The sequence below is a fragment of the Phoenix dactylifera genome, unplaced genomic scaffold, assembly GCF_009389715.1.
Source record: "Phoenix dactylifera cultivar Barhee BC4 unplaced genomic scaffold, palm_55x_up_171113_PBpolish2nd_filt_p 000176F, whole genome shotgun sequence".
NCBI classification, from domain to species: Eukaryota; Viridiplantae; Streptophyta; class Magnoliopsida; order Arecales; family Arecaceae; genus Phoenix; species Phoenix dactylifera.
In genome coordinates, this window is record NW_024067710.1 from 918,284 (window position 1) to 940,605 (window position 22,322).

The 22,322-nt window shown below is 40.0% G+C and overlaps 1 pseudogene; it reads right to left on the bottom strand.

Annotated features, from left to right (window-relative positions):
* Positions 1–21,473: 21,473 nt before the first annotated feature.
* LOC120105025 lies at positions 21,474–21,571 on the bottom strand (annotated as a pseudogene).
* Between the last annotated feature and the right edge of the window lie 751 nt (positions 21,572–22,322).

The window sequence follows — 22,322 nt, forward strand, 5'->3', positions numbered from 1 at the left end:
ATAATTATCTACCCGCTATGCATAGACATAAACATAAACAATAAGGCATAATCACAAAAATTAAACTAGTGATGATCATGGATCCAGGATGGGTCATAGTACAAGCACATGCACATGAATTGGTTAGATCGTCTTCAACTCTTGATTCGATCTTGAGCACCCTAGGTCCAATTGCGATCAACTCTTTGATCCATCTTCAATCAACCCTTGATCTCGATCCACGCAAGGCGTGCTTGTAGAGGCATGCATCGATCAACTATTGACGTGCAAACACATCACAGATTACATCCCAGATAAACTTTTAAAAATAAAAGAATAATTAAACCCTTTTTCATAAGACACGCAGGTCTCTAATACATCAATTTAAGATGCACGCAAGCATCTAAAAATCTGAATTACATGCCATCACATAACATCATAGAATATTGCAGAACATTTTAGCACATGTATAAGGGTTCATCCATGATCATCACCATACGCATCACATGTATTAAATATAATTTACAGATCTGAATATTTAATTGATTATGTCATCTTATGAGTTGCTGATCATGTAAGATATGATTCTAAATATTTGTAATCATATTATCAAAATATTAGAATCATTAATCCAAGCATAGAAAATCAGCATGCAGAAAAATCAGCAAGCCGAAAATTCTGCATGCAAAAAAAATCAGCAAGCATAATTTTTAAATTTTCAGATCTATTATGCCTTAATCTTTTAATCCTAATCTTAATCTACGAAACCTGGCTCTAATACCACTGTTGGAAATCCGCCCATGCCGCAGAAATTTCAAAAATCTGATCGCAACGGAAGTGGCATGCGCGAGATCGACGTTCATCGCATGAACGTATTTCAAAAAATCGTTTGTAGATAGATTAGAATTAAAAACTTTCAAAAACATTAGGAAGATCAGATTTTCACCTTGTGCGGGTCGATGATCACCGTAAACTGAAGTTCATGGTTTAAGATAAAGGTTCGTTTGAAGCCGCACACGTGTCCGGCCTCTACGGGTATTCACACGAAGCAGAGGATCAATCAAAGCTTCTTTGTCTTCCCGAGGTGCTAGCTCTCTTGCAGAGACAACTTTTAATGGCTGATGTCCTTCCTTTGAATCAACACTTGATTGCCTTTGGGAGGAGGAAGAAGAAGGATAGATGAATAGAGAAGAAGGCCAAGCCTCGTAGCCTTTTTTTTTTTTTCTTTTTTTTTTTCTTTCGTTGGAGCCTTTGAAGAGAAGAAGGAAGGGAACACACCTCCCTTTTTTTTATTTCTTTTCCTTGCAGTTGAAACCCAAGAGGAGGAATAAAGGTGCTGTTCACGGCTCCTTTAGTTTTCCTTGTTGCTTGTGGCTCAAAACGCAAGGGAAGAGGAGATGGTTCGCGGCTTCCTTTTTTTTCTTTATTGCTTGCGACACAAAACCCAAGCCAAGAGCAGATGGTTCACGGCTCCTCTCTTTTTTCTTTTTTCTTTTTCTTGTGTTGGCGGCTGAAACCCAAGAGGAAAGGGAGTTGCTGTTCACGGTTCAAGGAAGAAAAGAATAGGGCTCACGACAGCCCCTTCTTTTTCCTATTTAAGATTAGGATTGGAGCTCCTAAAAATTAGGAGCTCCATCCTTATCCTTATCCTTATCCTTATCCTTATCCTTTTTGTGATTTCGGCCAAAGCCCCTCCCTCTTTTCCCTTCCTATCTCACGCCCCACTTAATCAAATTAAGTGGGGGGTGTGGGGGGGGGGGGGGGTGGGGTCAATTACAAGGTAGGTCTAATCCTATTCCAAATAGGATTAAGTGAACCCATTTCCTTTCCCTTCAAATTCTAATCTAATTAGGATTCAATTGAACCATGACTCTATTGAACTCTTCAATCCTAATCCAATTAGAAGTCTTTTAATTAATTAAATTAAAATTAATTAGAACTTAGGAAATCCTAATCTAATTAGGACTTATTAAATTTCAGTCCTAATCTAATTAGGACTCTAGAAATCCTACTCCAAGTAGGACTCTAATTTAATTTGAGATTCCAAACCAATTAGGACTCTAGGAATCCTACTCCAAGTAGGATTCATATTTAATATGATCAAGTCCAATTAATTTAAATCCAATTAATTAAATTAAATTACAATCCGATTGCAATTATTCCTTCTTCATCTCACTAACTCTTATTGAGTTAACCAGTTATCAAGCAAATTGATTATCTGTGATTTCTAATCACAATTCAACCATCGAATCGGTCAATACCTCTAATGTGTGTGAACCCATAGGTTCTATTCTGTCTGCTAGTGAGATATATTGCGATCTCTATCACAATATCATTGAAAATTTCTTTTAATGGGTTGGAACAATTCCAACTGAACTCACCAGGGATCATCGATCATCGAGATAGTCCCTGTGAGTCTCACCATCCACCAGTGACACCTAGCAGCATGTAGTGGCTACCCAGCAGAATGGAATGATGAACCTCTAGGTTCAGTTATCATATGATACAGTCCTTCTATCGTGGATCCCTACAGGACTGAAGTCGTGGATAACTCGTCAAATCCCATCGTCTGTCATATGTCAAGATTTATTGGACTTGAGTTTGAGAGTGGAAAACTTTTTCTCCACTACATATGCTACCCCGGCCGAGGATTTACGAACTCTGTCTAATAAATCATATAGGATTACTCCTTGTCTATCAAGGTCGATAGATTCCATGTAGGTGCATGCCCTACTCCTACAGTAAACCTACTGCAGCCAATCTGCACCACAAGAACCCAAATGGCTAGAGCTCATGTTTATGTCCTCATCAAACTACAGCAACTTTACTATGAATAGTCGAAGCACTGCAGGTCAAAGGACCAATCACACTACTGCAACATCAAGTAAGCCACTGATGAGTGGATAGACATCCAAGTAACTACTTGCTATGGTCACGCTCGGTACCCTTGTTCTCTAGCAAGCACTTGCACAATTGCTCTAGTGTCCCCACACTGTGGACTCAAGACTCATCCATCAAAGAAAGCGATCTGTGCACTAATCTCAGTGGATCGATCACCGTCCTCGTGATGATCCATCGATCAGGAGCAATTCAGAAATTAATTACCAATGACATATTCCTCAAATTCTTAACTCTTGAGAATATGCATCATCATCTTATTAATTTCTCGGATGATTCATGGACACATAAAAACATAAATGAAAAGAATGCCCATTCTAATAAATTTATTATTAGGTCAAGTACAAATTTATGTCCCAGAACTAAATAATGCGTCAGCCAAATTGGCTTCTAGGGCATACTTCTAACATCTGATTCTTCAACATTCACGGCTTCATCCAGCCGTTTGCAAGCACCTTAGCATCCGTCTGCATCCTAGAGCTTCACAGCACATCCCAACAAGCCTCCCGTATGCAAGCGATCGCGATCAGCTCTCGAGCGTCTCTGTGCATCCATTTGAAGAAGATCAGGATCCCACGCATCTCACGCGATTCATCTTCAGCCGTCCGCGTGTAATCTTCCGAATCCCAGCCGTGTGAAGATATTCATCCCATGCGCGTAATAGAGGGAATGGAGGGATGAAGAAGTATGGGAGGATATTTATATCATCTTCTTCCTTAGCTGGGACAGCTCTCATTCTACAAAGAAAAAAAATAGAGGAGGGAAGAGAGGAGAGAAACAGGGGATGCCCTGTTTCCAAAAAGAAAAAGAAAAAAAAAAGAGAAAAGGAGGGCTAATGTTTGAAATGAGTAGCTGATATCTTCGGAAGGGTGATGGAGGAACCTTTGATGTATTGCTCTTTGAAGTAAACTCTAAATTTTTGCTTTGAATGATTTATATTTACTGATATGTTCTTGATCCATGCGTAGTTATTTCGTAGATAGTTCTTTAATGGATTATGACTATTGATATATAGATTGCTTTAGTATTTGATTCGTCGTAGACGTAGTAAGCACGAAGAATGCTTAGAAATTGAGTTCATATGTTCATGAAACATATACCATGATTAGATCTATCCTACCATTAATCTTTAATCAAGAACCATAGAGTTTATTTCTTAGATGCAATATCATCAAGGAGGATTCCAGATCCCTACCATCTTTATTTCATTGAACTTTGTTTATTGATATATTATTCTCTGCTTTTAATTTTAGAAAATCAACTAAAAATTACATCTAAAAATTATGCTAATAATCCATAGATCGTTCCCTGAGGACTCGACCTCGGACTTCCAAGTTATACTACTTGTGCAATTCTCCTGCACTTAGGAGAGCATTTTTGCGACGCATCAAGTTTTTGGCACCGTTGCCGAGGAACGGCTGAGTTATTAGTATAATTTTAGATTTAATTAGTACCTTAGTAGTTAGGTTGAACCTTATAGTAAAACTAAAACTGAAAAAAAAAAAATCTTTACTGCTGTTTTTATTCCCTGCACAGTCTACATCAAACTCTGATATCATAGTAATTTGCCATCTGATTGGACTCAAATGTGGTCGTCTAGTGCAGGATGCGTGTCTCGTTCATCTGAACGGTTTGATTAACATTCTGAGACTTTTAAGACCATTAGATTAATATGAAACCTTGCTGCTGTCTATTTTGATTTTTCTGTGTTTAAATTTTTTTTTTAGAATCAGAATTTTATTGTTATCATACCTCATTAACCCTTGTTGCTAATTGAAAATTGATAAAAACTTTAAGAAAAGATCAAGGGTGATCATTAAAAAAAAATTAAAATTAAATTTTGTATGCTAGGTTGGAATAGGGACAACACTGGGCATCTGAATCGAAAAACTTTTGACAATTCCTTAGATCATATTATTGAAACTCTTTTGCAAAATCTCAGATCTGGTGAGATGGATGATGATGATGTAGGAAGTCACCATGGTGATAAAGGTAGATCCTCAGTTATGACACTTCGACAATACTTACACCCTACTAGGACTAGTCAACCTTCATGCATGATTATTTCTGAAAATGTAGGACACTTTGAAATCAAACCAGGAGTAATTCAATTGCTGCCCAAGTATCATGGGATGGAATCCGAGAACCCTTATCTTCACCTTAAGGATTTTGAGAAAATTAGCATCACATTTAGAGTGCCAAATGTATCAGAAGACGTCCTTAAATTGACCTTGTTTTCTTTTTTCTTAAAGCATAAAGCCAAAACACAGCTGAACTCCTTGAGACCTAGATCGCTAGGAGCATGGCATGATATGCAAAGAGAATTTTTGAAAAAATTCTTTCCCGCACAAAGGACTAACTTTTTGAAAAGGCACATTAGTAATTTCCAACAAAAAGACCATGAAACATTTTATGAATGCTGGAAGAGATTTAAAGAGTTGCTTCTCTCCTGTCCTCATCACGGGTTTGAAACATGGAGAACCATTAGTTTCTTTTACGAAGGGTTGTCTCCACAGTTAAAATAATTTATAGAGACTATGTGCGATGGTCTATTTTTGGAAAAGCAACCCGATGAGGCATGGGACTATTTAGACTCTCTCATAGAGACTGCACAATTATAGGATACAGGGGATAGAGTGAATAAACCTTTGTCTAAGCCTACTAGCATTGGACATGGGGGCCTTTACAACCTTAGTACTCAGGATGATATTCAGGCTAAAATGGCAGCCCTTACTAGGAAGGTAGAGGAAATTGAACTTAGAAGGATTGAACCCGTCAATACCGTAGAACATAACAGCGAGTGTTATAAGATTTGTGAGATGCCTGGCCATCTCACCACTGATTGCCCCACAATACCCGCATTCAAGGAAGTCTTGCACGATCAGGCCAATGTTATGAATACATATCAAAAATCTTTTAATAATCCTTTTTTGGCTACTTACAACCCTAGATGGAAGAACCATCCAAATTTTAGGTGGAGGAATGACCAACCTCAATAAGTATATAACCCAATCCTCCACCTCTGCAACCTCATTATGCCCACACCCCCCCTCAAAAACCCAGTCTCGAAGAAACTTTGCAATCTTTCATGCAAGGTCAAGCCAAAATCAATGATGAAATAAGAAATCAACTGACAATGTTGACCACTGCTTTAAGTTCTCAAGAGAAGGGTAAGCTACCAGCTCAACTACAACCTAAGCCTCAAGTCTACGGCGGTAGCAATGCATCATCTTCAACTTCGCATAAAGAACAAGCGAAGAGTATAATAACTTTGCGAAGTGGAAAGGTTATTGACCGACCAGTCCCAAAACAAACTCAAGTCATACCTGATTCTGACCCTACCAAGACAAAAGAAAAGGATAACGAAGAAACCAAAGCACCAACATCTGCTGAAAAAATTGAATGTCCTTTTCCAGCACCATTTTGTTGAGAACCCGCCCATGCCGCAGAAAATTTAAAAAATTTTAGATGCAGCGGAAGTGGCATGCGCGGGATCGACGTTCATCCCATGAACGTTATGCAAAAACCGTTCATAGATAGATTAGGATTAAAAACCTTTTAAAATATTAGGAAGATCAGATCTTCACCTTGTGCGGGCAGATGATCACCGCAAACTGAAGTTCGTGGTTTAAGATTAAGGTTCGCTTGAAGCCGCACACGTGTCCGGCCTCTATAGGTATCCACACGAAGCAGAGGGCCAATCCAAATGCTCCAAACTTTCCGGGGTGCTAGCTCCCTTGTAGAGATTTATTTTGATGGCTGATCACCTCCCTTTCAATCAACTCTTGAATGCCAGAGGGAGGAGGAAGAGGAAGAAGGGATCAAGGGAGAAGATCCAAAGGCTAGATGCAGCCTTTTCTTTCCCTTGCATTGGAAGAAGGAAGGGAGGAGGAGGAGGCCGCCAACACTTCTTTCTTTCTTCCCTTGCTTGCGGCTGAAACCAAGAGGAGGAAGGGGGCCACGACTTGGAAAGGGAGAGGGCTTGAATGCCCTAGATGCCGCCCACACCTCCTCTTAAATATCATGCGGAGCTCCTACAAAGTAGGAGCTCCTTGATGAATTTCCAAGAGGGGCGCCGGCCCCCTTGTTTGCCGCACCAAGGAAGAATGAGGGGAGGGATTTACGCCCCTCCCTCTTGGTTAGCCCTAGTCCTCCTCTAAGGAGGATTAGGAGGCCCGAATGTGGCTAAGTCCTAATCTAATTAGGCTTAGTCCAAGGGTGAACCAATTTTGGATTTAATCCATGCTAGTCCTAATCCAATTAGAACTCAAATGAACAATGACTCAATTGAACTCTTCAATCCTAATCCAATCAGGAGTCATATTAATTCATTAGATTAACAATTAATTAGGACTTAAGAAATCCTAATCCAATTAGCACTTATTCTATTTTAGTCCTAATCCAATTAGGACTCTTATTTGAATCCGACTTCCTAATCTGTTTAGGATTTCTAGGAATCCTATTCTAAGTAGGAATCTAAATTGAATTCAAAATCCTAATTTAATTAGGATTGTAGGAATCCTACTCTAAGTAGGACTCCCAGTCCTAATTCAATTAGGACTCCAGAAATCCTACACCAAGTAGGATTCGTGTTTAAGTCCAATTAATTAATTCCCATTGTTCCTTCTTCAACTGATTATCAATCGAATTGATTACTCATGATTCTTAATTGCAATTCAACCATCGGATCGATTAATACCTCTAGTGTGTGTGACCCCATAGGTTCTATTCTGACTGGTAGTAAGATATATTGCAATCTCTATCACAATATCATTGAAAACTTCTTTCAATGGTTTGGAACAGTTCCAACTCAACTCATCAGGGTTTATCGATCATCAGGATATTCCCTGTGAGTCTCACCATCCACCAGTGACACCTAGCAGCATGTAGTGGCTACTCAGCAGAATGGAATAATGAACCTCTAGGTGCAGTTATCGTATGATACAGTCCTTATATCGTGGATCCTACAGGGCGGAGGTCATGGACAACTCGTCCAACCCCATCGCCTGTCATATGTCTAGATTTATTCGACTTAAGTTCGAGAGTGGAAAACTCTTTCTCCACTGTTTTTACTGCCCCGACCAAGGTCTTACGAACTTAGTCTTATAAATCACATAGGATCTCTCCTTATCTATCAAGGTCGATAGATTCCATAAAGGTAAATACCCTACTCCTACAGTGAACCTAGTGCGGCCAATCTACACTGCATGGATCCATATTTCTAGAGACCATGTATACATGCAGTCAAACTATAATAACCTTACTGTGAGTAGCCGAAGCACTGCAGGTCAAAGGACCAGTCACACTACTGCAACATCAAGTAAATCACTGACGAGTGGATAGACATCCAAGTGACTTCTTATATTGGTCACGCTCAGTACCCTTGTTCTCTAACAAGCACCTGCACTATTACTTCAGTATCTCCACACCGTGGACTTGAGTCTCATCCATTCACAAGAAAAGTAATGTGTGCACTGATCTCATCGGATCGATTACCGTCCTCGTGATGATCCATCGATCTGGAGCATTTAGAAATTAATCACCAATAATATATGGCTCAAATTCTCAACTCTTGAGAATATGCATCATCATCTTATTAATTTCTTGGACGATTCACAGACACATAAACAATATGAATAAAAAAGATGCCTTTTATTTATTCAATAATAATAAAGTCAAGTATAAAATTATGTCCCAAAATTAATAATGTGTCAGCCAGATTGGCTTCTAGGGCATGCATCTAACAATCTCCCACTTACACTAAAGCAATCAGTCATACATCTAAGCCCCATCTTCTCAAGGTGGGCTTTAGTCTTTTGCTGAATTAGCTGCTTAGTGAACGGGTCCGCCACGTTGTCCGTGGATTCTACTCTCTGCACCTCGACATATTTCTTCTCAACATAGTCGCGTATGAGGTGAAAGTGCCGCTCTATATGCTTGGACTTCTGATGAGACCTTGGCTCCTTAGCAAGAGTTATGGCGCCATTATTATCGCAGTAGAGTGTTATGGCATCTGATGACATTACATCCAATTTCGCAATGAATTTCTTAAACCAGAAGCCATCCTTAGCAGCTTCAGAGGCGGCGATATATTCAGCTTCCATAGTAGAATCAGCAATGATGGGTTGTTTAGAACTTTTCTAATTCACCGTACCACCATTGCACAAGAACACATATCTAGATATAGACTTTCTATCATCGATATCAGTCATAAAGTCTGAATCTGTATACCCTTCTACCTTTAACTCTGATGCTCCTCCAAAGAACAAGAATAAATCTTTAGTTCTTCTTAAGTACTTAAGAATATTCTTCACAGCTGTCCAGTGCTCTTCACCTAGATTCGACTGATATCTACTAGTGACACTCACAGCAAGGGCTATATCAGGTCGTGTACATAGCATGGCATACATGAGGCTCCCTATAGCCGATGCATAAGGGCTTTTGCTCATGCGTTGAATCTCTTCAGATGTGTTGGGGCACATCTTTCTGGAGAGATGAATTCCATGCCTAAGGGGTAAGAAACCCCTTTTTGAGTTTTCCATGCTGAACCTTTTCAGCACTTCCTCTATGTACATCTTCTGTGATAGGCCAAGTATCATTTTAGATCTATCTCTATAGACCTTAATCCCCAAAATATAAGATGCTTCCCCAAGATCTTTCATGGAGAACTCTTTTGACAACCAGACCTTGACCGAGGTTAGCATGGGAATATCATTCCCAATTAAGAGGATGTCGTCCACGTAAAATACGAGACACACGACAGCACTCCCACTAACCTTCTTGTAAACACATAGTTCCTCTTCATTCTTGATGAAATCAAATGTTTTGATTGCATAATCAAAACGAGTGTTCCAACTTCGAGATGCTTGTTTTAGTCCATAAATGGAACTTTGCAGTTTGCAGACCTTGTGATCTCCATCACTGAAGGTGAAACCCAAAGGCTGTTCCATATAGATATCTTCATCAAGATATCCATTCAGAAAAGTAATTTTCACATCCATCTGCCAAACTTCATAATCTTGAAATGCTGCAATGGCAAGCAATGTTCGGATGGATTTCAGCATGGCTCCAGGTGAAAAGGTCTTCTGATAGTCTATGCCTTCACGCTGACTATACCCTTTCGCCACTAGCCTTGCTTTATAGGTTTCTACCTTTCCATCTGAACCTATCTTCCTTTTGTAGATCCACTTGCATCCAATAGGTACAATACCTTCTGGTGGATCCACTAAGGTCCAGACTTGGTTGGAATGCATGGAGTCTAGCTCTGACTTCATAGCTTCCAACCATTTTTTGGAATCGATGTTTGATATCGTCTCGTCGTAGGTTTTGGGATCCTGTATGTGTTTCCTATCTCCCATAAGGAACATTTTCTTAGTATCCTCTTCAAGCATACCTAAGTATCTATCAGGAGGATGGAAGACCCTACTAGATCTGCGAGGTGCAGTAGGGACAACGTGTACTGGCTCTGTATGAATGGGTTCTATAGGATCCATGACTCGTTGCTTTTTAGTGACTTTCTCTTCAAGCTCAATTTTCCTCCCACTGCCTCTATCAAGGATAAACTATTTTTCCAAGAAGATGGCATATCGGCTCACAAACATATTGTGATCCTCTGAGACGTAAAAATTATATCCTAATGACTCTTTAGGATATTCTATAAAACGAGCACTTATGGTCCTAGCCTCTAGCTTGTCCGTCTGTAGTCGCTTGACGTGGGCCGGACATCTCCAAATCTTGAGATGACCAAGACTTGATTTCTTACCATGCCATATCTCATACGGTGTGGTAGGAACGGATTTAGAGGAAACTCTATTCAGTAGATATACTGCGGTAAGTAAGGCATCTTCCCAAAGAAATATAGGTAAATCAGTAAAGCTCATCATGGACCGGACCATACACATTAGAGTCTGATTTCTCCTCTCCGACACCCCGTTGAGTTGAGGTGTACCCGGAGGTGTCCATTGTGAGACTATGCCATTCTTCTTGAGATAGTCCCGGAATTTTCCACTAAAGTATTCTCCTCTTCGATCTGATCGAAGAGCCTTAAGGGATTTTCCATTTCTGAACTCCTTGAACTTTTCAAAAGATTCAGATTTGTGTCTTATTAGATACACATACCCATACCGTGAATAATCATCGGTAAAGGTAATGAAGTAGAATAACGACTTCTGGCTAGCACATCAAATGAGCCACATACATCTGTGTGTACCAGGATAAGTATATCAGTGGTCCTCTTCCCATGTCCTACAAAGGGCAATCTAGCCATTTTTTCTTGAAGACAGGACTCGCAAACTGGATATGACTCGAAAGTCAATGAGCCGAGAAGCCCATCTTTATCCATTTTATTCATTCTGTCCTCTCCAATATGGCCAAGCCTGAGGTGCCACAAATACTTTTGGTTTATCTTATCCCTGGATCTCTTGGATCCTTTGGCACTCACTTCTTGCTCAGACACGTTTACAGATACATCCATATGCAAATGATAGAGACTGTCAATCATAAAACTACATGCGACTATTTTATTTCTGAAATAAATAGAACAACAGTCTTTGTCAAATGTAAAAACATGACCATCCTGTGCTAGACATGAAACAAAAATTAAATTTCAGCTAGCAGCAGGTCCATAATAACAGTCTCTAAGTAATAAACTAAAACCAGACGATAGTCACAGAGGATAGGTGCCCACAGCCACAGCAGCAACTTTTGCCTCGTTGCCAACCCGAAGGGTTACCGCACCTTCCGCCAGCCTTCTACTTTCTTTTAGATCCTGCATAGTAGTGCACAAGTGAGCACTAGAATCAGAATCTACAACCCAACTAGAAGTAGAGAAAACTGTAAGGTTAGTTTCTATCACGAGCAAGTCTAACATACCTTCTGAAGGTATGTCTGCCTTCTTGTTCTTCAGGCTCTCGAGGTATGAAGGACAGTTCCTCTTCCAGTGGCCATCAACATTGCAGTGGAAACATTTTTCTTTGTCATTAGCCTTTTTCTTTTGAACTTCCTTCTTTGGCTTCTTGTCTTTTTTCTGCTTCTTCGCTGGCTTCTTCTTCTTCCAAGTAGACTCTCTTTTGGAACCAGAAGTCAACTCAGCATCAAGAACATTGCCCCTTGAACCTTTCAAGGCTTCCTCAGCAGTTACCAACATGTTTAACAGTTCAGTCTTAGTGCATTCAATCTTATTCATATGGTAGTTTACTATAAACTGTCCAAATGAATCAGAAAGGGATTGTAGAATCAGATCTACTTGCAATTCCTTGTGCATGTTCATACCAAGCTCCTCTAGGTCCTTGATCATAGTCACACCGTGATCATGGACAGACTGCCCCTCGCGCATCTTTGCTTTGAAGAGCCTCTTGGACACCTCAAAACGAGCTGTGCAACTCTGCTCACCATACAACTCTTGCAGGTGTGCCAATATGTCCCTAGCAGTCTTCATATTCTCATGCTGGCATTGGAGTTCATTGGACCTGGATGCCATGATATAGCACTTGACCCTAGTGTCATCGTCTGTCCACTTTTCATGCATCGCACGCTGATCAGTGGTCGGACGTGCTGGTAATGTGAGGATATCATTGTCGAGCACATAGCCTATTTTCTCGCAACTCAGAATAATTTTGAGATTTCTAAGCCAGTCTTTGTAATTGGTACCGGTCAGTCGGTTGGTCTCAAGAATACGGGTCAAAGAATTTGAGGCTAACATTGTGATCTGCAGAGAGTAAAGATTCTAGTTAGATTTTTGTACTTGAGCCTAACTTGTTCTAGGATCTTTTAGAACAAATGTACCTCCCACTATTTTCTCGAATTCCTCACACTCCCCCGGTAGGAAAACGGAAATCCTATACGACTAGGATTTCTAGTGGGTACTGCGGTCCCATCGATTTACATGCCACCTCACCTAACAGTTATTGGTGACACATAAATTGATGAGTGTACAACTCTTGTACAATGCTTCTCAAGCATGTTACAGTGCTACTTGGTCTCTAAGTCATGAAGACCTCACCTAACAGTTATTGGTCCCATTCCTTAGTTAAGTCAGACCCACCATATAACCGTAGAAATAAAGTCGTCATTGGATCCTCACCTAACAATTATTGGTTCCCAACCCCACCTTTACCCCTACAACATCTCATATCTATAGAGAGGTCCAGCCCCCCGATGCAACTTGCCCATTGTGTCCAGCCGAGATAAGTCAACACCAGAAAGACCTTAGCAGCTCTACTACGGTGGAAAATCTATGGACTTAATATTGATTAATTATGTCTTAGTGTTTGCAATTTTGAGCTCTTCATAAGAGGTAATCGAACAATTGGCCAGATAAGCAGGTGGGAGGCTCCCCTTACTCAAAGAGTAAGGTCCTAATTAAGTAACCACCTTTCATGCTTTTCTAGACACCAATTAGATCAATTAATCTAATATGACTCGCTCATGTTGGTTCACTCTCGACTGATTGAGGAGGTTTTAGTTTAGGTCTCTTTCGATTGACTATTTGCATCTCATGCACACATCCATCTACCCGCTATGCATAGGCATAAACATTAAACATCCAGGCATATATATAAGAAAGTAAATTTAACTGGTGATGATCATAGATCCAGGATGGGTCATAGTACAAGCACATGCACATCAATTGGTTTGATCGTCTTCAACTCTTAACTCGATCTTGATCCTTTAGGTTCAATTGTAATCAACTCCTTGATCTATCTTCAATCAACCTGTGATCTCAATCCGTGCAAGGCTTGGTTGTAGGAGGCATGCATCGATCAACCATCGACGTGCAATATACATCACAGATTACATCCCAGATAAAATTCAAAAACTAAAAGAATAATTACAACCCTTTTTATGAGACACGCAGGTCTCTATTACATGAATTTAAGATGCTCGGAGGCATCTGAAAAACTGTTTTACATGTCATCACATAACATTACAGAACATCGCAGAACATTTCAGCACATTCACAAAGGGTCATCCATGATCATCACCATTCGCATCACATGCATAAATTATAATTTACAGATCTGAAATCTAATTGATTACATCATCATATGAGTTGCTGATCATGCAAGACATGATTCTAAATATTTGTAATCACATTATCAATGCAATAGAATCATTAACCAAACATTCAAAAATTTCAGCATGCAGAAAAATCTGCAATCTGAAATTCTGCATGCATAAAAATCAGCAAGCATAATTCTTTAAATTTTAGATCTAATATGCCCTTTAATAATTAATCCTAACCTTAATCTACGAAGCCCAGGCTCTAATACCACTATTGGAAACCCGCCCATGCTGCAGAAAATTAAAAAAATTTTAGATGCAGCAGAAGTGGCATGCGCGGGATCGACGTTCATCCCATGAACGTTATTCAAAAATCATTCGTAGATAGATTAGGATTAAAAACCTTTTAAAACATTAGGAAGATCAGATCTTCACCTTGTGCGGGTAGATGATCACCGCAAACTGAAGTTCGTGATTTAGCATGAAGGTTCGCTTGAAGCCGCACATGTGTCCGGCCTCTACGGGTATCGACACGAAGCAGAGGACCAATCCAAAAGCTCCAATCTCTCCGGGGTGCTAGCTCCCTTGCAGAGATTTGTTTTGATGGCTGATCACCTCCCTTTCAATCAACTCTTGAATGCTAGAGGGAGGAGGAAGAGGAAGAAGGGATCAAGGGAGAAGATCCAAAGGCTAGATGCAGCCTTTTCTTTCCCTTGCGTTGGAAGAAGGAAGGGAGGAGGAGGAGGCCGCCAACACTTCTTTCTTTCTTCCCTTGCTTGCGGCTGAAACCAAGAGGAGGAAGGGGGCCACGGCTTCGAAAGGGAGAGGGATTGAATGCCCTAGATGCCGCCCACACCTCCTCATTCTTCCTTGGTGCGGCAAACAAGAGGGGTCGGCGCCCCTCTTGGAAATTCATCAAGGAGCTCCTACTTTGTAGGAGCTCCTGGTCCTCCTCTAAGGAGGATTAGGAGGCCCTAATGTGGCTAAGTCCTAATCTAATTAGGCTTAGTCCAAGGGTGAACCAATTTTGGATTTAATCCATGCTAGTCCTAATCCAATTAGAACTCAAATGAACCATGACTCAATTGAACTCTTCAATCCTAATCCAATTAGGAGTTATGTTAACTCATTAGATTAACAATTAATTAGGACTTAAGAAATTCTAATCCAATTAGGACTTATTCTATTTTAGTCCTAATCTAATTAGGACTCTTATTTGAATCTGAAGCCCTAATCTAATTAGGACTTCTAGGAATTCTATTCTAAGTAGGAATCCAAATTGAATTCAAAATCCTAATTTAATTAGGATTGTAGGAATCCTACTCTAAGTAGGACTCTCAGTCCTAATCCAATTAGGACTCTAGGAATCCTACTCCAAGTAAGATTCGTGTTTAAGTCCAATTAATTAATTTTCATTGTTCCTTCTTCAACTGATTATCAATCGAATTGATTACTCGTGATTCTTAATTACAATTCAACCATCGGATCGGTCAATACCTCTAGTGTGTGTGATCCCATAGGTTTTATTCTGACTGGTAGTGAGATATATTGCAATCTCTATCACAATATCATTGAAAACTCCTTTCAATAGTTTGGAACAGTTCCAACTCAACTTATCAGGATTTATCGATCATCAAGATATTTCCTGTGTGTCCCACCATCCACCAGTGACACCTAGCAGCATATAGTGGCTACCCAGCAGAATGGAATAATGAACCTCTTGGTGCAGTTATCGTATGATACAGTCTTTCTATCGTGGATCTCTATAGGGCGGAGGTCATGAACAACTCGTCAAACCTCATCGCCTGTCATATGTCTAGATTTATTCGACTTAAGTTCGAGAGTGGAAAACTCTTTCTCCACTATTTTTACTGCCCCGGCCGAGGTCTTACGAACTCAGTCTTACAAATCACATAGGATCTCTCCTTATCTATCAAGGTCGATAGATTTCATAAAGGTGCATACCCTACTCCTATAGTGAACCTAGTGCAGCCAATCTACACTGCATGGACCCATATTTCTAGAGACCATGTATACGTGCAGTCAAACTACAATAAACTTACTGTGAGTAGTCGAAACACCGCAGGTCAAAGGACCAGTCACACTACTGCACATCAAGCAAATCACTGACGAGTGGATAGACATCCAAGTGACTTCTTGTATTGGTCACGCTCAATACTCTTGTTCTCTAACAAGCACCTGCACTATTACTTCAGTATACCCACCCCGTGGACTCGAGTCTCGTCCATCCATAAGGAAAGTAATATGTGCACTGGTCTCATCGGATCGATCACCGTCCTCGTGATGATCCATCGATCAGGAGCATTTAGAAATTAATCACCAATGATACATGGCTCAAATTTTCAACTCTTGAGAATATGCATCATCATCTTATTAATTCCTTGGACGATTCACAGACACATAAACAGTATGAATGAAAAAGATGCCTTTTATTTATTCAATAATAGCAAAGTCAAGTACAAAATTATGTTCCAGAATTAATAATGTGTCAGCAAGATTGGCTTCTAGGGCATACATCTAACACATTTCCACAAAGATTAAAGCCCTTGCAAAAGCTTGAACCAAACTCTGAAATTCTTGAGCTTTTTAAGCAAGTAAAAATCAATGTACCTCTTCTTGATGCAATCAAACAAGTACCTTCATATGCAAAATTTTTTAAGGATTTGTGCACTATCAAGCATCGGTTAAATATCAAGAAGAAGGCATTTCTGGCTGAAAATGTGAGTGTGATTTTACTGCATAACATTCTCCTTAAATATAAGGATCCAGGTTGCCCAACTATCTCGTGCATCATTGGCAATTTTAGGATTGAATGAGCATTGCTAGATTTAGAAGCGAGTGTGAACTTGTTGCCCTATACGGTATATGAGCAACTCGGTTTGGGTGAGTTGAAACCAACAACTATCACCTTACAATTAGCTGACAGGTCAGTGAAGGTCCCTAGAGGGATTATCGAAGATGTGTTGGTCCAAGTAGACAAGTTCTATTTTCCTGTCGACTTTATCGTACTGGACACACATCCGGCTTCCAATTCACCATCTCAGATTCCGGTCATCTTAGGACGTCCATTTCTTGCAACTTCTAATGCATTGATCAATTGTTGGAATGGTGTCATGAAGCTTTCTTTTGGCAATATGACCTTGGAACTGAACATCTTTAGTATAGGCAAACAACCCAGTGATCATAAAGAAAGTAAAGAGGTTGAATGGATTGAAACCATTGTGGAAGAATATCTGTTAAAAGAAACATTTAACGATCCATCCGGCGATGGCTTAATTGATTGGTGTTCTAATGGCACCGATGAAGATGATTTATTGGTCAAACCTAGTGTGGATTTTTCGAATGCCATGATGATCAATGGGTGGAGACCAAAAGTAGAAGAATTTGAACAGTTGCCATCTCGAGAAGCAAAGATAGTACCATCCCATGAGCAAATACCTAAGTTCGAGTTAAAACCTTTACCGAAGGAACTCAAGTATGCCTTTCTTGGACCCGAGTACACTTACCCTAAATCATCCCGTCTGATTTTAATCATGACCAAGAAAGAAAATTACTTGGTGTTCTAAAGAATCATAAAGGAGCTTTAGGGTAGTCTATTGCCGACTTAAAGGGGATTAGCCCTTCAATTTGCACGCACCGGATATATTTGAAGGACAATGCCAAAACCACAAGGCAAATACAACGCAGGTTGAATCGTACGATGAGAGATGTGGTTAAAGCAGAAGTCCTCAAGTTGCTTGACATGGGTATTATTTATCCAATTTCCAACAGCAAGTGGGTAAGTTCTACTCAAATCGTTCCTAAGAAGTCGGATTTGACGGTAGTAGAAAATGAACAAGGTGAACTAGTTCCAACTCGTGTCCCGACGAGTTGGCGCATGTGTGTCGACTACCGAAAGCTGAATTTGGTTACAAGGAAGGATCACTTTTTTCTACCCTTCCTAGACCAAGTTTTGGAAAGAGTTGCAGGACACGATTTTTATTGTTTTCTCGATGGCTATTCTGGATACTACCAAAACGAGATTTCACTAGAAGTTCAAGAGAAGACTACCTTCACTTGTCCTTTTGGCACATTCGCTTTCCGTCGGATGTCATTCGGGTTGTGTAATGCACCTGCGACATTCCAAAGATGCATGCTCAGCATTTTTGAAGATATGAACGAGAAATTTTTAGAAGTGTTTATGGATGATTTCTCTGTTTTTGGCAACTCATTTGATGATTGCCTGTCACATTTACAAGCAGTCTTAGCTCGATGTATGGAAAGGAATTTGATACTGAATTGGGAGAAATGCCACTTCATGGTGCCAAAGGGAATTATCCTAGGACATAATGTTTCATCGAAGGGCATGGAAGTTGATAGAGCTAAGATTGACCTAATCGCCAAGCTACCTACACCCAAGATGGTTAGAGATGTTAGATCATTTTCGGGTCATGCCGGATTTTATAGGAGGTTCATCAAGGACTTTAGTGTCATAGCTCGACCATTATGTAACCTCCTATCCCTTGATACACGGTTCAATTGCACTGAAACCTGTCAAGAGGCATTCGAAAAGTTGAAGTCTATGCTTAGCACTGCACCCATCGTGCAACCACCCGATTGGTCATTACCTTTTGAGATCATGTGCGACGCTAGCGACTATGCGATAGGAGTTGTCCTAGGTTCTTCGATGTTAAGCATGCTGAATTTTTTTTTTAATTTTATTTTAAAAATCATGGCTGAACCTGATCGGATTGCCTACGTACCCCTTCATAAGGTGGATCAAGCTATACGTAGTTCTTTTTAAGTTTCAAAAATACAGCGGAAAAATCGAATGAAATAATTTAATTCGTGCATGTTTATAAGATCAAATCTAGAAATTAGCATTGTAAGAATACATAGGATTATGATGAGAGCACAAAAGTGCGATCTACACATTACTTAAATTAGCATTATTGCTAACAAATAATGATAACAGTGTTGCATTAATATTTTATTTTTGTTGGGTGCAGGTGATCGGAAATCAAAGTTAAAATGCACATTGGGTTCAAAAAGATGCATTATAGTAGGTGATTAGTCAACCACATGGGGTCGGTCCCAGTTGCACACTAGAAGGAGCATTAGCCGACTAGGTGCAGCCACATCCAAGCTTCAAGCTCCAGCACACCATCCAAGTCCCGACTTCATCCCAGTTTGCCTCATCCGCGAATCCCCCATCCAGCATCCGAGATCAGTCCAAGCTTCCTCCAGTTTCTCCCAAGCTCCAGCTCCCATCCCGTGTTCGTGCGATCATATCTCCCAAGCAACCTCCCGTCCACACGTCTGCCTCCCAGCTCCGTGATCGTGATCCACCCGTGAAGCTTCCACGTCCACATCCCGTCCATCCAAGCGCCAGCAGTCCGATCCTCCTGCGACCAGCCGTCCGCATCCAAGATTCCAGCAAAGATCTCAGCTTCCTTCCGCTTCTCCCGCGTGCAATCTTCTCTGCATATGATTCAGCAGTCATCCGCGAATCTCTCCATCGCGTCCGTTTGCGAATCTCCCGCGTTCAGCCCCCAGCTCTTCCATTCGCCAGCATCTCCACGCTTCAGCCCTTCCCAGATCCCGCAGGCGTTCGTGATCCCAGCTCCCTCATCCGTCCGCGTGTAGGTCGGCATCCCGTGATTTCAGCATCGGCGACCAAGCTTCCGCGCGAGCATCTCCGCATTCCAGCCGTCCCTCCGCGTCCGAAGATGATCAGCATCCCGGGATTTCCGCGATCAGCTCTCATCCGAGCGTCGACCCCTCATCCAGCCGTCCACGTCCGAGCTTCCTCTTCCGCATCCAGGTATCCTGCAGCTGGCATGAGAGATCCATCAAGGGGGATATATAAGGTCTCTCTCGGTGGGGGAGGGGGCTCATTCTTCCCATTGAACGAAAAAAAAACAGAGAGAAGGGAAACAGGGGATGCCCTGTTTCCGAGAATAAAAAGAAAAAAAAAAAGAAGAAAGATGAAGAGGGGAGATTTCTTTTATGTGATGGCCGGCTAATCCCTTTGGTCTAGGGTGATGGGAGAACCCTTGACTTGTTACTTTCTTGGAGTAAACTCTAAACTATTGTTCTATTCAATTCAGATCTTTTGATATGTTTTGGTTTCTTGCTTGCCTATGTTGTAGATAGTTCTTTAATGGTTTATATCTATTGATGCATGGATTACTTTATTATTTGATTTGTCGTAGACATAACCGGCACGACGAATGCTTAGAAATTGAGTTCGTGTGTTCAAACAATATATTCCATGATTAGATCTATCCTACATTTGAACTTTTAAATCAGAAACCGTAGAGTTTATATCTTGAATGTATTATTGTCAAGGGGGATTCCGGATCCCTAACCATCTCTTTATTATCGAACTTAATCTATTAATTAGTTTCTCTAAACTTCAAAATATCATCTTAATCCACATATTTATTCAACTGAAAATTACATCTAAAAAAATTACGCTAATAATCTATAGATCGTTCCCTGAGGATTCGACCTCGGACTCCCGAGATTTTACTACTTGTACGATTCTCCTGCACTTGGGAGAACAATTTTATTTTTGCATCAAGTTTTTGGCGCCGTTGCCGGGGAACGGCTGATTTATTAGTATAATTTTAGATTTAATCAGTATCTTATTATTTAGTCTTTTTCTTTCAAAAAAAAAAAAAAAAATTCTGCTGTTTTTATTTCCTGCACAGTCTGCATCAAACTCTGATATCTGAGTAATCCACCGTCTGATTGCACTCAAATTTCGTCGGCTGCTGTATGACACATGTTCCTTTCATCTGAACGGTCTGATTGATATTCTGATACTTTTATGACCATTAAATTAATATAAACTTTGCTGCTGTCTGCTTTGAATTTTCTGTGTTTAATTTTTTTGTTTAGAATCAGAATTTTATTATCATCATATCTCATTAACCCTTGTTGCTACTTGAAAATTGATAAGAACTTTAAGAAAAGATCAAGGGTAATCATTAAAAAAAAAATAAAAATAAATAAAAAAACAAAAAAAACAAACAAATAAATAAACTTTGAAATTTTGTATGCTAGGTTGGAATAGGGACAACACTGGACGTCTGAGTCGACAACCTTTTGACAATTCCTTAGGACACATCCTTGAAATTCCTTCGCAGTATCTCACACCTTGTGAGATGGCAAATTTTCCTGATGATGTAGGAAGTCACCATGGTGATGAAGGTAGACCCCCAGTTATGACACTTCGACAATACTTACATCCCACTAGGACTAGTCAACCTTCATGCATGATTATTCCTGAAAATGTAGGACACTTTGAAATCAAACCAGGAGTAATTCAATTGCTGCCCAAGTATCATGGAATAGAATCTGAGAACCCTTATCTTCACCTTAAGGATTTTGAGGAAATTAGCATCACATTTAGAGTGCCAAATGTATCGGAAGATGTCCTTAAATTGACCTTGTTTCCTTTTTCCTTAAAGGATAAAGCCAAAACATGGCTTAACTCCTTGAGACCTAGATCGTTAGGAACATGGCAGGATATGCAAAGAGAATTCTTGAAAAAATTCTTTCCCGCACAAAGGACTAACTTTTTGAAAAGGCACATTAGTAATTTCCAACAAAAAGACCATGAAACATTTTATGAATGCTGGGAGAGATTTAAAGATTTGCTTCTCTCTTGTCCTCATCATGGGTTTGAAACATGGAGAACCATTAGTTTCTTTTACGAAGGGTTGTCTCCACAGTTGAAACAATTTATAGAGACTATGTGCAATGGCCTATTTTTGGAAAAGCAACCCGATGAGGCATGGGACTATTTAGACTCTCTCGCAGAGACTGCACAATTATGGGATACAGGGGATAGAGTGAATAAACCTTTGCCTAAGCCTACTAACATTGGACATAGATTAAAATCTTTTCTTGAGAATTTTGCAGATAAAGAGGACTCCTTTCCCTTGGAGGAGCCTTCTTATGACTGAGCATGATGGCCAAGGTATGTGTATATTAGTTGGAATTATTTTTTTTTCTTTTATTTTTTTTTTCTTATTTTGTAGGTCTTCTTTTCTGAAAATCAACAGCTCAAGGTATTCTTCTTCTCTCTATTATTTTCTCTATTGTCTCTCATATATAGTTTTCTTGCATTTTTTTACATTGAGGACAATGCAATGTTTAAGTTGGGGGGAGGAAAATATTTTGATCAAAAAAAAAAAAAAAACTTGTTTTTGCATTTGATTTATTACTTTCTTTTCTGAGCAAATGCACATGTATTTTCATATTGAGTTTGTGCAACTATTAAGGCAAGGAACACATGCATACTATGATTGATCAGAGACCTATTATTAGATCCCCACACGTGCACTTAATGATAATAGGAAGGCCTCAGGAGTTCATATTTGTTAACTGCATTTTTGTTAGCCTTATCCATAAAAGAAGTATGAGTGTCCTTG